A 17,189-nucleotide genomic window follows, 5' to 3' on the forward strand; every position below is an offset into this window, starting at 1 on the left:
CCTAGAGTGTCTCCTGTGTGTCATATTGTTTGACCAGCCTGGAGGTGTGTATGTCTTTAATATATATTGAAACTCCACCTCCTTTGGCTTTATGACCACAGTATGGGGTCTGAATGTATGACAGGATGAGTAACCAGGTAAGGCTGGGGTGCTTCCCGCAGCTTTGAACCAGGTTTCTGTAACTGCACAGATGTCAGCATTTTCCAGGGTTAGGAATGCTTGCAATGAGTGCAGTTTTAAGTTTAGACTGCTAGCAATTTAGCAGCATGACCTTTAATTTGTCTTTTGTTGAAATTTTTATGTTGGTAGTTTTAACCTCATCACTTTTCCTAAAAAAGGCACTATAGGGGAGGTTAGAGCCTTTGCCAGAATCCTGAAGCCCAGGTGAGACAGATGCAGGTCATATCTGGCAAAGCATTGTGGTCTGTCGATCATATCTTCCAAGCCTGACAGGTGCTGGATCCCTCTGGAATGACACCAGAAACTAAGCATATTGTTAAAGTCAATCATTTTCTGTTTGTATTCAAACATCATTCTGGGTGATGGTAGAATGCTGCTTAATGCTAGGGACATACCTGCCTGGGACACATATTCAGTAAGTTCAAACATGTCTCTCTTCATATAGTGAAGGGAGGTACATCTCAAGTCATTCACACCAACATGGACTATGACAGAGTCATAACAGTGGGTTTATATTAAAAGACCAAAGTTTTAAATATTCGAAAACCATATGTGCGACACCATATGAGCGAATATTTAAAACCTCGCAAGTGTGAATGAAGATCACCTTAGGGAATTCTTCCCTTTACTTCAACGTAGTGCAATCTCAGAGTTCATATATTTAAGTAGCAGAGGGTACAGTGCCCCATGTGGGGGGTGCAGGGTGGCTTGCCCCCCTGCTCAGAGCGATCAGGTAGGTTTTTCTTTTATTTTTATGTTTTTTATTTTGCTTTCAAGGTTTTATAACTTTGCTCATATGGTGTCGCCCATATAGTATTCGAAGTTGTAAAATGTCGATCTTATAATATAGACCCATAACAGTACCTGTTGTTGAGGGACTTAAGTGCGTGTGTGATATGGTGGATTCTGGCCCATGCCAGACAATTTACCGTGACTTGCTCCTTATCCAGCGGGTTGAGAGGCACATCTGTGTGTCTCACAATGGAGTCACCTATGACTAATATATTGGGTTTATGGTTAAGCCTTAGTGGTTGTGAGACACAGGTGTGTGAACTATGCATGGTAGGTGGTGTGGAGGGCTGTGGAGGTTTTTGTCTCGAAGGTCTCCTTTGTTTGGGTATGTTTTAGTTGAGGACCTCCACATATGTGGATGTGTGTTGTATAGGTGTGGGTGGTGTTTGAGGTGTAGTGATTATGTTGACAGCCTTCTCAGTGCCAGATATACTGGCTTGTGAGGGAGAGAGCTTGGACTCTAGGTTACTAATGTAATTACATCTCTCGCAAATTGTGTTTTTAGGTGGTAGTAGTAGGTTGTTGTCTGTGTACATAAGGTAGTTGCTAATCTGTCTCAGAATGCCCGTATCAACCAGACTGGCAGGAGAAACTGTAGGAAATTGTCCATCCATGTTTTTCAGAATCTGAGAGAGAAGGCCAGGGAGAGCTAAGGCGTAGGCTAAAGCCCAAGTGCTTAAATCAAAACTAAGAGGCTTAGAATAACACTTAATTTAAACAGGCTATAAACAAGCTGTAACAAATGCAACAAAAAGGATGCAATTGAAAACTTTAGAGAACAAGCCACAGCAACTAGCAGAAAAAGTGAGATGAAATAATGGTGCATGAGAAGGAAACACAAATACAATAAAAGAAGCTGAATAAAGTGTTTTTTTTTTTTTTGTTAGTAAAGTGGAAAGGGAGAGAGGAGGAACAGAATGAAATTTAAGGTTGAGGAACTAAGGGGTTTGACCTTCCCAAATGATCTCTGTATTAGGTAGAATGAGCTAATGAGATGAGACAGGGAGGAGTGTCCCTTATCAAATTTACAATAGGAGCGGAAAACAGCAAAAGTCACAAACTATAACAGCACAACTGCATTTGTGTGGGAGAAAACAAAAATTCAACCACAGATCAGCAATTATAAATAGTGCAGTAAACTAGTGCAGAACTGTTACACAAATAAATAAAAATAATGCAGTACTGATAAGCAAATAAATGCAACCAGTGCAATGCTGATAAGAAACACTGAACAATTAGATAAAGTGTGAAAAATACACTTATGTAGCTCTGTACTTCAGATTGTTTAAAAATACTCGTTGTTAGGCACAAACGGAGCTCAGCAAGATAACCAGGGATTCAACTCAAATGTAATATTTTTATACCAGTAGATAAAAGACCCTTCCAAAGTCACACTCAGAGACAAAGAGATAACACAGAAACTGTTTGACCAGTTTTACTTCTCTGGACTGGGTACACCACAAACTCAGTAACTGAAAAAATGCCAGCACAAAACTCAGTATATATCAGCAACAAAACTACAGCAACACTAAGGTAAAACTTAAGTGTTTTAATACATATCGAACAACTCAATAATCCAGACCAGTTTCAGCCTAGCATGGCTTTCCTCAGTGGAACAAGTACAAACAGAAAATGATGCACAAATACAGGTTTAAATAAGGTCCATAGACCAATGAGGTGCTTCCAAAGGATTTTAGCAATGCCCATAATACTGCCTGAAAGAAAAACTGGAAGGAAAAATACAAACTAGAAAATAAAAAAATAAGTAAAAAATAGATGATCCAAATAGCAAATATGATAATAAAACTAAGTATAATAATACATTCAGTATTGGATATATTAATTGGTTATAAATGATCATTTAAACCAGGAGAAAATAGTGCCCCTAGCTTGATAATCCAGTATTTCTCTTTTTGGTTGAGAATGGAATGCCATCCCTGTTTGTTGGATCTGTCACCCAAAATTCTATCTACAATACAAAATTGAAATCTAGCAGTATGATGTTGTGTGTGGTGCCTGAACAGAGCGTTGGTTTCTCTTTTGGTTCGAATGTCACTACAATGTTCCGACATGCGTAATCTCAACGCCTGTGATGTCTGACCCACATAAAATGAACCACATGCGCAAGTCGCAAGATATACCACCCAATCACTATTACAGTTGCCAAAAAATTTCATGTTAAAAATCCTGTCAGTGTTTTTACTGGAAAATTATTTAGATGTAAATATAAATAGACATAATGAAAAATGGCCACATTGATAAGTGCCCCAAAGTTTGTCACCAGTCATCATAAGTTGTTGATGCATAATGCCACCTGAACCCATCCTCTTATAATGTGAAAAAAATGAACTTAGTGTTCTCCCTCTACGGTAACCATATTGACAAGTGTTACCGACTACGGAGGCAATATCCTCATTGGTAGTGAGGACGTTCCAATGTTTCATCATGGTATTTCTAGTCAAATTGATGTTACGCCCATAGGTAATAATAAACCGTAATCTTCCATCCTGTGCATCCCTATTTCTGTCACAATATTTGAGAAGGGAAGTTCTGGTGGAATTAGTTGCAAAGTGACGTGCCAACTGAATATCAGGCTCCTTGTATCCCCTGGTTCTAAATCTGTTGGTTAGATCTTGTTGTGATTCTTCAAAGTCATTTTCTGTGGAACAGATCCTGCGTATCCTGAAGAACTGGGATTTGGGTATATTTCGGATGATGTGGCTAGGGTGCATACTAGTTGCATGTAATAAAGTATTATATTGCGGGTATTTATGAAATGTTTTGCTTCGTAAAGTACCATCTGGGTTCCTGATGACTGTTACATCCAAAAAGTTGATTTGATTTTGGTGATAAGTTGAAGTAAATTCAATGCCCCATTTGTTATGGTTGAGGTATGACACAAATTCAGCCAAATATTCTTCATCAGAACGCCAAACTAACCAACAATCATCAAGATAACGTTGCCAAATATCCAGCTCCTCAAGATAGATGTTATGTGTTTGATCATAAATGAGTTGCTCCTCAATGTAGCCCATGAATAAGTCTGCATATATAGGAGCAAAAGAGGCTCCCATAGCGGTACCCTTCAACTGCCAGTAGCATTCACCTTGAAAATAGAAAACATTTTTATTCAAAACATGTTCTGTCATACAAATCAAAAGCGTATTGAAACCAACTGGATATAATTTGGCTCTATCTAACCAAAACCTGAGGGCCTCAAGTCCAGCCCAATGTGGTATATTGGTGTATAAAGCCTTGACATCTAATGTACAAAGTAACCACTCAGGTTCTAATTGGTTATCATCTATAATGGATAAGAATTGAGTGGTGTCTTGTATCCTTGCTCGAATCAAATTTAGTAGTGGTTTCAAGTATGAAGTCAAAAACTCAGGCAGTGGTTCCGTCAATGACCCCATACCAAACACAATGGGTCTACCAGGTGGTTTGTTCAGGCACTTGTGTATCTTAGGTAGTAAATAAAGAATTTGTTGTTGTGGGTCCCGTACCATTAATTGTGATTTAACTGTGTCTGATATAATGCCCTCCAAAACTGCTAACTCAAGAAAATTGTCTATTTCTCTTTTAAAGTTCGGGGTGGGGTCAATAGGCATTTTCATGTAGTGGGATGGGTTGGCTAATTGTCCATTTCCCTCCCCCAGATAATAACCTGTATCCATGATTACTGTTGCCCCACCCTTGTCAGCCTGAATAATAACAATGTTTTTGTTGTCCCTGAGCTGTTGTAAAGCCTGTAGTTCAGGGGTAGAGAGATTATGTTTAAGAGGTGAAAAGTGATCTAGTTTAAAATGTATGTCCTTGAGTACAGCTTGCTGAAAGATAGCCACATTCCGATTCATAGGTGGAATAAAATTGGATTTATGGAATTTGAATTCTGTGGATCTTTGAGAATCAGACCTGGGTCCAAAAAACAATTTGAGGTTGATTCTGCGACAAAAATTGTTAACATCTTTGACAATATGAAATTCATCCACAAAAAAACCCTGGAAAAAAGTTTAAACCTTTATTTAACACTTTCTTTTGATCTTCTGTCAAGACAATTTTGGAAATATTCAAAATATTGTCATCTATCGTGTCATGAATGTTTGGATAAGTGCTTCAATTGTATCTATCTTGGTGTTTCCTATGCTTTCTCCCACCCCTCCTCCTAGTGAGTTTAAAGAATGTGTTTGGCTTTTAGTCTTTTTGGGAGTCGGAGACTCACCAGTACAAATACCCTCCGTATCAGTTGTCGAAGAATCATCTCCTGAGGTGCTACTACATGTGTGAGACCCCTTGAGTATGGATCTAGGTCTTTTTTGGGGGTTGGTATATCTACCAGACTTCTGGCCAGTTTCCATGAACCTAACATTTTTGGTGGCCTCAAAGGGTCGGCCCCTCTGATAGTCAGTAATATCTCTGTTGAATTTTTTTAATCTTTTTTTCTTTAGTCTATTTTTCAAACAAAAGCAATTCCTTTGACAGTTTATTAAGGCATATAGAAAATTGTGGGTGACCATCATATGTTTTAGCTTGTCCACACAGATCACCAACTTCTTTAATATTAATTTCAATAGTCCGTTCATAATACGAACTTAAAATCTGAATGAAATTCATAGATGCCTGTTGTTGTGCCAAATTCCATTCTTTGCTAAGGATGTCATCTATCTTGCTCACCAAAGGTTGAATTTTGATTCTTAAGCCCCTAGGCATAATTTGTTTGTTCATATAGGCTTTAAAAAGCCTCAAATGCCAAATGTTAGATCTCAAATTCTTCATGCCTTTGCTGAGTTTATAAAAAGCATCATTACAGCCATCAACTGGATCCATGGGTTGAGGAAGAACATCTCCTTCGGGTATACCAAAAATCCTGATATCATTTTTGTCGGCACAAAGGCCCTGAAGTATTTGTTCAAGATCCATGACAATAAGCTGATCTATATGAAAACAATTCAGATCTGCATATAGAATAAAAGCTGATATAGATACACCACAAACTCGCAGTATGGGGCGGGCAACAGCAAAAGCCGCAAACTATACAAAAATTGAACCACATATCAGCAATTATAGAAATGGAGACATAGAACAGTAAATAATTGAGGCTGTTTAAACAAATAAATAAAAACACTTCAGTAAACTAATGCAGAACTGCTACACAAATAAATAAAAAACAATGCAGTACTGATAATCAAATAAATACAACCAGTGCAGTGCTGAGAAGAAACACTGAACAATTAAAGTGTGAAAAATATACTCATGTAGCTCTGTAATCTGTTTGCACAGATGCAGCCTTGTTATAACAGAGCTAACAATGTTTATTTCTTTAAAACTGAATAGTCTCTTACCAGTCTCATATATGCTTTCAAAACAGTGTAGCGTCAAAATCAGATCACATCTCTACCATGCTCACCAATTAAAACAGACGATAGATAAATTATATGGTTAAAATGTTACATTCTCAGTAATTTCCATTTGAGTAACAAATGGAGTGAGACAGGTTTCAGTGTAACCCTGCCGTAGTACAGACAGTGTGATCTTAATTCATTTAATCTCCATGTGCACCTGAAAACAGCATGATGCACATCTCACGGTTAATCGGTAAACCACGCTGGAAACTGAAATAAGATGTCTCTAAATATGGGTGCCAATGGCAGATGGTTAATGATACTCCAAAGTTAATTTAAATAAGCTTTCTTGCTGACTCTGCTATAACTTTACAGCACTTAAAACACCGTGAGCCAGGACTAAGATGTTTGATTGGTAGTACTTGGTGCTCATAACTTAAGGCTGCCCTGTCTCTCTCACTTTACCATTCGAATGACTCTAATCTGACTGCACATTTAACTTTGTCCATTATAAATTCTGTTAGCGCACCCATGCTGCAGCCCTAGGTTATGACACCACCTGCATGTCCGGATGTAAAGATAATTAAATCCAGAACAGCACGGGAGGGGCAGTATGCAAATAAGGTTGCTGGCAGTAATGAGTCTTTTTTATCCTTTTAATTACAGAAGTAATGGCTTTTTCCCTCTAATGTAGACTCAACAGTAAAGTATATTAAATTAAGATAAAGTCAAGAATGTGCCTTTACATTTGGTATCACAAACTTAGTGTTTATAACTGAGGGTCGTGATATTGTATTATAAACTAATTGTGAGAATATTTTTTGCAGTTTAAGAGCTATGACATGCTATTGCTTGCTACCATGAGTGGTCTTATGTAGTAATTTGTATCTTAACACCTCAAAACAATTCAATAAACAATAACCTAATATAACCACACACAGAAAAGAAAAAAAACTCTGCTGGCAGGAAAGACTCTTCTGACCACCAAGTTGAGAATGAGTGCTTTAGTTCCTTTATTGCATAAAACATAATTTCATCAGATTACATTCACATTAAAAGTTCATCTTTAAATAAGAAAGTTGACCAATCACAAAACGCAGTCAATTAAAGACTAAACCCATTTAAAGAACCATTCATAATTGATATATACAATTTTAAAAACTGTGTATTAAAAATATTATATATTTCAACCTTTCAAATAAAATATTTTTCTTCATAACTGACTGATTAATAATCTATACATAAAAAAATATGTGCTCTGTCTTTTGTTGGCTTTCAAAGCCAGTATACTGCTGCCAGAAATTCTACCATTGATGCCTGGATGTCATGTGGCATTTAGTAAATCCTGCCATTATGTTTCTTTATATTCTAAACAGGAAGACCATTTCCCTCCAATGTTGTTAGTAACCACCTTTTCCAAAACACAAAACACAAGCTTCTTGTTATTGTCGGAGCTTTCCAACAACAAGCAGATAAGGATCATGAACCCTGATAAAGGAGGTGGGTTGTGATTATGGATCATTTTCTATATGTGGCTAAAATATTGACATGCTTATATGACAGTGATTTTTTTACCTGCTTCTTTGAGTGAGGTAAATATTGTTAATTGCAGGTTGGATCTTTTGCTTGATGAGCTTTTTCTGAAATATTATTTTAAACCAGAAAAAAAATAATTATTTGAAAATAAAAAAAGAAAACAATGCCCTTTTTGTTTGGGATTTCCTGGAATATTATTTTAAACCGGAAGAAAACAAAATAATTATTTGAAAGCTAAAAAAAAAGCCCTGTTGCCCTCTTTGTTTGGGATTCCAAAAATCCACAAATCTGTTTTGGATCCTCCTATGAGATCAATTGTTGCTGTCAGCGGCTTGAAAATGGAGCCCCGCAGCAATATTTATAGATTTGCATTTGAAAGAACTTGTCAGTGATAGGGTAAATTGCTTAAAGACTCTTGGCATCTAATGAAATATTTAGCTAGTTGTGATTATAAAGAGAACATTGTTTTCCTCAGTATTGATGTCAAGGATTTGTTTTTATCCATTCCCCATGAATAGAGCAAGGATTTTTTCAGGGAATATTTAGCATTGGGTTCCAACATCGTGCATATTTCTAACTACATTTTGTCTACATAAATGGAAATGGTTTTAGGCAATAATTTTGTTTTTTGAGGGGAATATTTTAAACAGACAAAAGAGGTAGCCATCGGGGCGTCTTCCACTCCTGTTTTTCACCAATATTGTGTTATGGCTATGGGAGACAAAATGTATTTTTGAGATAGCTTTCATGAATTCCATTTATAAATACTACAGATACCTATATGATATAATAATTTTGTTGGGCAATGACCTCCAGAAAATTCCACACTTTATAGAATGCATCACCACTACAACCACCTTTCTATCTTTTACACATAATATTGAAACTGACAGTTGTCCCAGTCCCCTTCAATAAACACATAACACCGAATGACATTTGACGACCTTTATTAAAACTTCATAACATAGCTTTGATCACCAAAATTAATTAGAACTAGACACAATATAGTTGGTTCTAAACACAGCATAAACATCCTTGTAATGTTAATCAGGGCAGCGTACCTACTAACCCTGCCCCAGTAAGCAGGGTCCATACCTCTGCTCACTTACTTTACTTATGAAGCAGCGTCCCATCTCACTTCATACACCATTCACTGAATTACCTTCCATCACATAAGCAGCATCCTTACCTCAGCTTGCTTATCTATTCACCAAACTTCCTCCAGCTGCTCATTTTCCTTTTCCCAAATCCTTGAAATGAACCCAGACACAAGAGGGGGAACAGAAGAGGGCAAGCCTGTCCCTCTTCTCCACCTACCCAATTGATAAAATAACCCCAATCCCCACCAATCCACCAACACAAAAGGGGAGGGTGGGTGGGTAGCAAGTTCATCCCAAAATGTGATTTCGAACCCAGCTACACTTGTCTAAACCTCTTAAGCCCCTCCAAACCCTTATCTCATTTCCTCCCCATTATCCCTCCCTCCATTTAACCCTATCACCTCCCCAACCGCACTAATTTCCACTAATATATCACCCTAACCCCTTTTGAAGATTTTCCAGGACAACTTGGTTTGTTACCAAACCTCATTTGTCCCAGTCCCCTTCAATAAACACATCACACCGAATGACATTTGACAACCTTTATTAAAACTTCCATAACATAACTTTGATCACCAAAATTATTAATTAGAACTAGACACAATATAATTGGTTCTAAACACAGCATAAACATCCTTGTAATGTTAATCAGGCCAGCATACCTACTCACCTTGTCCCAGTAAGCAGCTTCCATACCTTTACTCGCTTACTTTACTTATGAAGCAGCGTCCGAGACTCACTTCATATTCCATTTACCCAGTAAGCAGCATCCATACCTGTACTCGCTTACTTTATTTATGAAGCAGCATCCCATCTCACTTCATACACCAATCACTGAATTACCTTCCACCTCATAAACAGCATCCTTACCTCAGCTTGCTTATCTATTCACCAAACTTACTCCAGCTGCTCATTTTCCTTTTCCCAAATCCTTGAAATGAACCCAGACACAAGAGGGGGAACAGAAGAGGGCAAGCCTGTCCCTCTTCTCTGCCAACCAACCTGAACAGGTTGTTTCCCCTCCTTTTGATCCTAAATTTTAAACCAACTACCTCCCATAAAAGGACGGATTAAGCCAAACATCATTTGGTGTACCCATCCTCTGTAAAGTACATTAGAACCCCAAGTAATCACCAAACTGATTTTCCTTTCTTAGTGAATCATCTGCCTAGTAATACCCCTGTCATACCCACTATTCCAAAAAGAGAATTTGTAATCCCAAAACCACCCAAATACTAACTTCAAAACTCTACTATAAACTTTAATGACCTAAGACTAAGAGCCAGGAAAACCAGAACCCCTTAACCTAATTCCTGAACTCCCTATCCCAGCCATGAAGTACTCTACATGCACAGCCTTAACCCCCCCCCCCCCAATTCACTCAGTACCGAATGGCAATCAGGCCAGCATCCAAAATGTGTAAATTAACGTTACCCTGTCCCATGTAACATACAAAAGTCACAGCTAAATCCCCCTGGCCAACTGGAATGTCCTGCCTTATGTACAAGCCTGAACCAAATAATGCAGCCACCTGTCCACCAGTCTCCTAACCCTGGTGACTGCAACACAATTTGACCAAGCTAACACCCCTACCATCTACTTGAATTATAAAGCTACCCCCAAAATCCTGTAGCAAGTGTCTGGTCCTGCTAACCCAGCCTGACAATCAGCAAACCATACCACAGTCATATCAACCTCGAGAATATGCCCTACTCCTTCAGACTTCCCCAACTAAAAGTATGATGCCTGCTACATTGAAAACACACACTAAATACCCATATTCCCTGGATTTCCCCTTTAAAGCTTTCCTCTCAATATGTCCTCTGTCCTTCCATAATGAATTCAACCCTAAACATCTGCTAGGAGACCTCAAACCAAGCCTTGCTTACTTAACAGTAATCCATCTATGCAGTCTTTGCCTGCCACTCCAGCCAAACAGCATGCATCACCTTAAGGTCACTGACTGATGTGACTCTCCGTACCTTTATGGGAACAATGGTCAATATACACTGATCCCTCATTGATCTGTAAAAGAAAAGAAACTGTTAATACACTGCCATAAACCAAAGTATCTTCAGTCTTTAATGCTAGCAAGGGGGCCACACCAATATCTTCCTTCAACCCTGTCCGAAGTATGAGTAAGTCTAACTCCTCTCATAATATCCAAAGGCTTAAATGTCATATATGACACTAATACCAACTGCTAAGGAGACAAGTTATCTTGCAGAGAATGCCACATCTCTGAAACGTAGTATGTTATTGACCAAACGCAACCTTGATGAGTGGGTGGGTGATCACAAATTCGTCCCAGGCATCTTACTGTGACAAATCCCAGGGGGGATAGCAAATTTGGACTAACCACACACCTTCCCAACCCCTATGGGTGACATCCCCTCCCCAGAATAACCCTGCCATAGAAGATAAAAACAAAGATACCATCTAAAGCAAGGGCCTAGGACAGAGCTCTGTGGGACCTTGACTATAACCAAGGATTTTGTCTGTCGAGTTGCTGCATGATACTTGCCATGTCCCATTTGTCAGCCATGCAGCTACCCATCTTATCAAGAGTACCTCAACCTAGGTGTGCTAATTTTACTGAACAGTATGTGTATGACCCTGGCAAATACTGAAGTGAAATCCATATAAATTAACTCACAGCACAATCTTCCAGTCATAGCTAGTATATTGCTATAGAACTTCATGTTACATCCGGTAATAGATCTGTTTTCAACATATGCCTGCTGATATATGTTTTCAAGTCTGGACATTCTGAAAATCTGTATAGATAGGAAGTAGATTCAGAAGCCCCCTTGTGACAAGACCGACAGCCAAATGTCAGCAGAAGCCATAGCAATAAAATTGCTACAAGACACAACAAAGAGCAATACCATCAAAGGGATGCATATTACACCACTCGTGTTTGTGACTATATTAAGCCTAAACCATTCCTGCTTGTGATCAAAACACTGCATGTTATGTTTAAAAAATATTATGGCCTTTTCATGCCACCCCAGTTAACATCTGTCCCATTCAGGCACTAATGTCCTTGTTTCCTATTCAGACTCTTACTTGCTTACCTACAGTTTTCTCTCTTCACTCCTAAAGATTAAATAGATAATAGCGGGTCACAATTCAAACTCTTCATGAAATGCCCCTTCAAACGTGCACCTTAATACAACAGCATGAGAGGTAATGTTATCCCCACCTCCAACTCTTACCACTCTTGAAGCGACTGCTCTGAAATGCAACAACTAACCATCTCTCACCTAAAGCATCACCCTCATACAATTGCAGACCCCACCACTTGAATAACAGGTTGTAAGCCTTCTGACTCCACTCTCCACCACCATGTCCCCAAAAGCAGGGAGAATCTCAAAATGATAGCACCACAGCTAAATTCCCCTTGCTGAAGGAATCCTGGGTGGAAAATTGATAAATGCTTACCATCCAGTACTTTTAATACATATTTATTGACTTCTGTCTCAGCAGTCTACCTAAATCATTTAGTATGAACCAGAATTACGTTATATGAATGTAATAGAGTCCCCAACATCTTGTGGCTATGCGACAAACACCTTATCAGTATGACACTCCTTTTAACTTCTGCACTAAGTTATAATGTGGTTTACTGTATGTTTTCATCTTCTCTCAGGAACAACAATCCCAGGGATAAAACAGATGACAAAACGCTACAGTGCAAATCCATCACACAACAGATATGTTACCTATCACATTGGCTGGATCAAATCAATGTTTATCTAATCCACCACAGAACATCATCCAGCAAGACAAGTTCACAACTTACAAAAGATATTCAGCAGCAATCAGCCTCAAAATGCACGTGCACAGCAGCAACAAATTAATCACAGCATATTCCCCCACCCACAAACTGTCCAGAACATCCAGCTGCCAAACACCTGCCGCCAGTGGTAAGTTTGAGAGCTACACTGCATAGCAGTGCCCCAGTGCACAGCCCCATGACTAACCCTGCAACCCTAAAGTCAAATGCTTGCCATTATTTACTACTTAAATCCTCATAACTCAACAGCAAAGCACCGATTCTATGACACGCGGACTAAAACACAACTGGACAGAGGAGAAATAATGCTCCTGAACCCCTGGGACATACTTCCATGTGGATAGGCCCGGAAGTGCCTGTGCCACCCTAGCAGGGCACCTCTAATGATCCTGACTGTACTTTACTCCCAAGAGGACTGCAATAGTATTAGGGCTAACATTATTAGGGCTAACATTTCAAGGGAAAGATGAAAACCTCTCCTAGCCAAATCAATAAATCCAGCCAAAGCCCAAGGTAATGAAATTGCTTGTCATACACTGCCTTTCATACAGGCAAAATGGAGAAACAACTTAAAAATAAGAATTTATCGACACACCTGTGCAATCAAGAGGAAAGACAACACCGATGCCCTATATAGGCATATGATCATTGGTCAGAAATTCAAGAAGGTTTTGTTTTGTGTTTTGGAAAAGGTGGTTAATAACAACAGGGGAGGGAATTGTTTTTCCTGTTTAGAATATAGAGAAACATACTGGCAGATTTTACTAGATGCCACACAACACCCAGGCATCAATAACAGAATTTCTATCAGCAGTATACTGACTTTGAAAGCCGACAAATAATAGAACATATATGTTTTTTATGCATAGATTATTAATCATCTGGTTCTTGGGAAACATATTTTATGTGAAAGGTTGAAATATATTTAATATACATACATATATTTTTTTAATTTTATATACTAATTACGAATGGTTCTTTAACTCATTTTACTCTTTAATTGATTGTGTTTTGTGATTGGTCAAGTTTCTTATTTAAAGATGAAATTTAATGGGAATGGAATCTAATGAAGTTCCATTTTATGCAATAAAGGAGCAAAAACACTCATTCTCAACTTGATGGTCTGAAGTGTCTTTCCTTCCAGAAGAGATTTTTTGTTTTCAGGGAATAGTAATTTGTATGTTCATTCTCTTCATATTTGTTACATAACAAATATATATTTTTCATTTATTCAGGCTGGCAAATTCACAATAGGAAGTGAATCATATCATTAGTGTGTTATTAATAAGAACCAAATATAATACTGGTGTGCAGAGTGGCAACCCTAGTGTCATCACTACATGAAACTTATGTGGAGTACCTGAGTTTAGATCATATGTGCACTCAAGTAAGTAGTTTCTTGCAGGCAGGCACAATTATTTCTGAGTATTGAGTTGTAATTTGTTTGCTATTATAGTGGAACCTCTTCATGCTCATATGTATCAAATGTACTTTCCAAACTAACTCTAACATATAGTCGGAAAGATAAAACTACTAATGGAAGATTATTTAGCAGCTGAACTGGGATATGATCAGTTAATTACCCCTGTAAATTGATCAGAGTTGACCCTGCCCTAATGTATCTCTACCCCTTTTGTACAGACCCACCCATTTGTCTGCACCATGTAACCCCAACTTACTTTGAAATCACTGGCTGCCCCTGTCTCACAGCTACAACTGGTCATCTGGTTTATGACTATATCACTTCTTCTATCAGTGGCAATTATGAGAGATATTTTTCTTTGATTCCCATTTGCAGTGGCAAGTCTCGGGATTGTTTAATGTAGCCTTGCACAACAATTCACAATACACATTTTCTCAGTTTTCTATAACCGCTAGATTTTTTCACAACCCAGAAAATTCACGGGAGAAGATGAGTCTGCTGGTTGCATAATGGTCAACAATGATTCAATGCCTCTATCTTCAATTGTTTCTTATCTCAAGAAATTATTAATCAACTGGTTAACTCCAAATCTATCTATCTTATCTGCACTTACCTCCCCCCTGGAAATAACATCAATACTCTAGAAAACTTACTTAGTTACCTCACTTCCCACCTACCCCAAGAAACCATTATCTTAGGAGACTTTAACATAGACTGGAAAACCTGTAATTCTCCCAATCCTACCAACCACATAAATCTCTATGGATTTACACAAATAATAACCACTCCTACTAGAATCCATAAACAAAACAATAAAGAAACCATCTTAGACTGGATCCTTCTAAATAGTCATCTTGATTCTTATAAGCCAGGAACACTCCCAGATGATATGAGTGACCACATGCTAACCTACATCATCAAACAAAAATCTTATACCCCCAACACAAATATTTTTAAAACTTCCCGCTCCAAAAAATACTTTAATCCAGAGAGCTTCCAAAACAAACTCATAGCATGTGACTGGTCTCCTATGTTTCATCTTGAACTTGATGAAGCAGTAACCTACTTCAATACTAGATTTCACCAAATACTAGACTACCATGCTCCCTCTTGCTCTTCCCGCATAAGAACCAAAACTGCCCCCTGGCTCACAAAGGCAACCAAGCAAAAGATCCTTCTCAGAAATAAAATGTGGGCCAAATGGAGAACCTCCAGAAACCCAACAGATCACCTCTACTTTTAACAGTTACGAAATGCAACCAAGAAGGACATTCTCAAAGACAAAAAAGACTATTACTTCCACCTACAACTAACCCACCATCAACACCCCAAAAAATTCTGGTCTAGAATTAACAAACTTCTTCAACCAGGACTCTCTAAAACTCCTGACCCTACAGGTTTTGACCATAATAACTCTAACCAAATTCCTGATGCCTTTAACCACTATTTTACTGAAGCCATCCTATCCCTAGCTAGAACATTACCTACCACTTTCACCCTCCCATCAAAAACACCTAATACCTCATCGCCTACCTTCCATATACACCCAGTACCTACATCCCTCATTTGTAACCTCCTTCAAAAGCTCAAGCCATGCACCCCCTCCGCAGACTGTCTTCCAGCTGAATACAAATCGCAGCTAAAGCCATAGCCTACCCCGTCTCCATACTTATAAATAGAACAATTTCAGAAAGCAAAATCCCTTCTCTGTGGAAGATCTCCCATATAATCCCTTTACACAAAGGTGGGTCTTCACCTGAGCTTTCTAACTTTCGGCCTATTGCCTTACTCTCTCCATTATCTAAAATAATGGAGAAATGTATACACCGACAACTGCTTGACCACCTACTACAAAATAATCAACTTGCCAATTGCCAGCATGGTTTTAGGCCCTACCATAGCACAACAACTGCCCTGCTATCCTTCTCAGACTCTATAAACAAAAATCGTAATAACAACTACTTTTGTTCTGCTCTTTTCATAGACCTCTCAAAAGCATTTTATATGGTGAACCATACCATACTTATCAACATTCTAAAAGCCCAGTCACTTGATCCACAAGCATTACAATGGTTTATATCCTATCTACAAGATAAACAGCAAGCAGTTCTCTGGAATCATAATATTTCTTCATCCCTCTCTGTAAACATTGGAGTACCACAGGGCTCTGTTCTAGGACCACTTCTATTTTCTCTGTTTATCAATGACCTACATAATAGTATTTCTCAAGCCACCTGCATACAGCATGCAGATGACTCCACCTTAATTTGCTCAGCCAAGTCCATAACCTCTCTCCAGTGCCTCACCCAAACAGTATTTAACAGTGTTGAGAACTGGTTCATGAAATACTGCCTTCTTCTCAACCCCAAGAAAACTAAACTATTGCGCTTTTCTCCTACTCACAAGTCACCTCAACCACACTTCACATTAACCTCTAACAATGGAACTATCATATCCCCTGACACTACAACCCGTCTTCTAGGTGTTACAATAGACAACAACCTTAGCTACAATGACCGTATTAATTCCACTATAAAGACTGTAAACAAAAAACTAGGGACCTTATACAGAATCAAATCCTTCATTACCCCTGCAGCCAGAATCACTATAGCCCAAACCCATCTAATTTCTACCCTGTTCTATGCTTCTGCTATATATACTAATCTTTCTAAATCCAACCTTTCCAAACTCTCCACCAGCTATAATAACATAGCCAGATTTGCTACTTGTATCCCATATAGACCTCATCATTGCCACAACCTTAAACAACTGGGTTGGTTAGAACTACAAAACCAACTACTTTTTCAACAACTTGTTATCTCCCATAAGATACTCTACTACCCCAAGCATACCCCTATACACACTAATCTCATCTCTCCTTACAAAAACCTTGCAACCCTACGTTCAGCAAATAAACTTCAAATCTCTTCCGTTAAATCCAACAACAAAGCTGGGGACTCACTCTTCACAAACACCATAGGAAAGAGCTGGAACCATCTTCCTTCTGAACTTTCCAA

This window comes from Protopterus annectens, chromosome 2.part0 (assembly GCF_019279795.1).
Source record: "Protopterus annectens isolate FY-2018-M chromosome 2.part0, PAN1.0, whole genome shotgun sequence".
Lineage (NCBI taxonomy): Eukaryota > Metazoa > Chordata > Ceratodontiformes > Protopteridae > Protopterus > Protopterus annectens.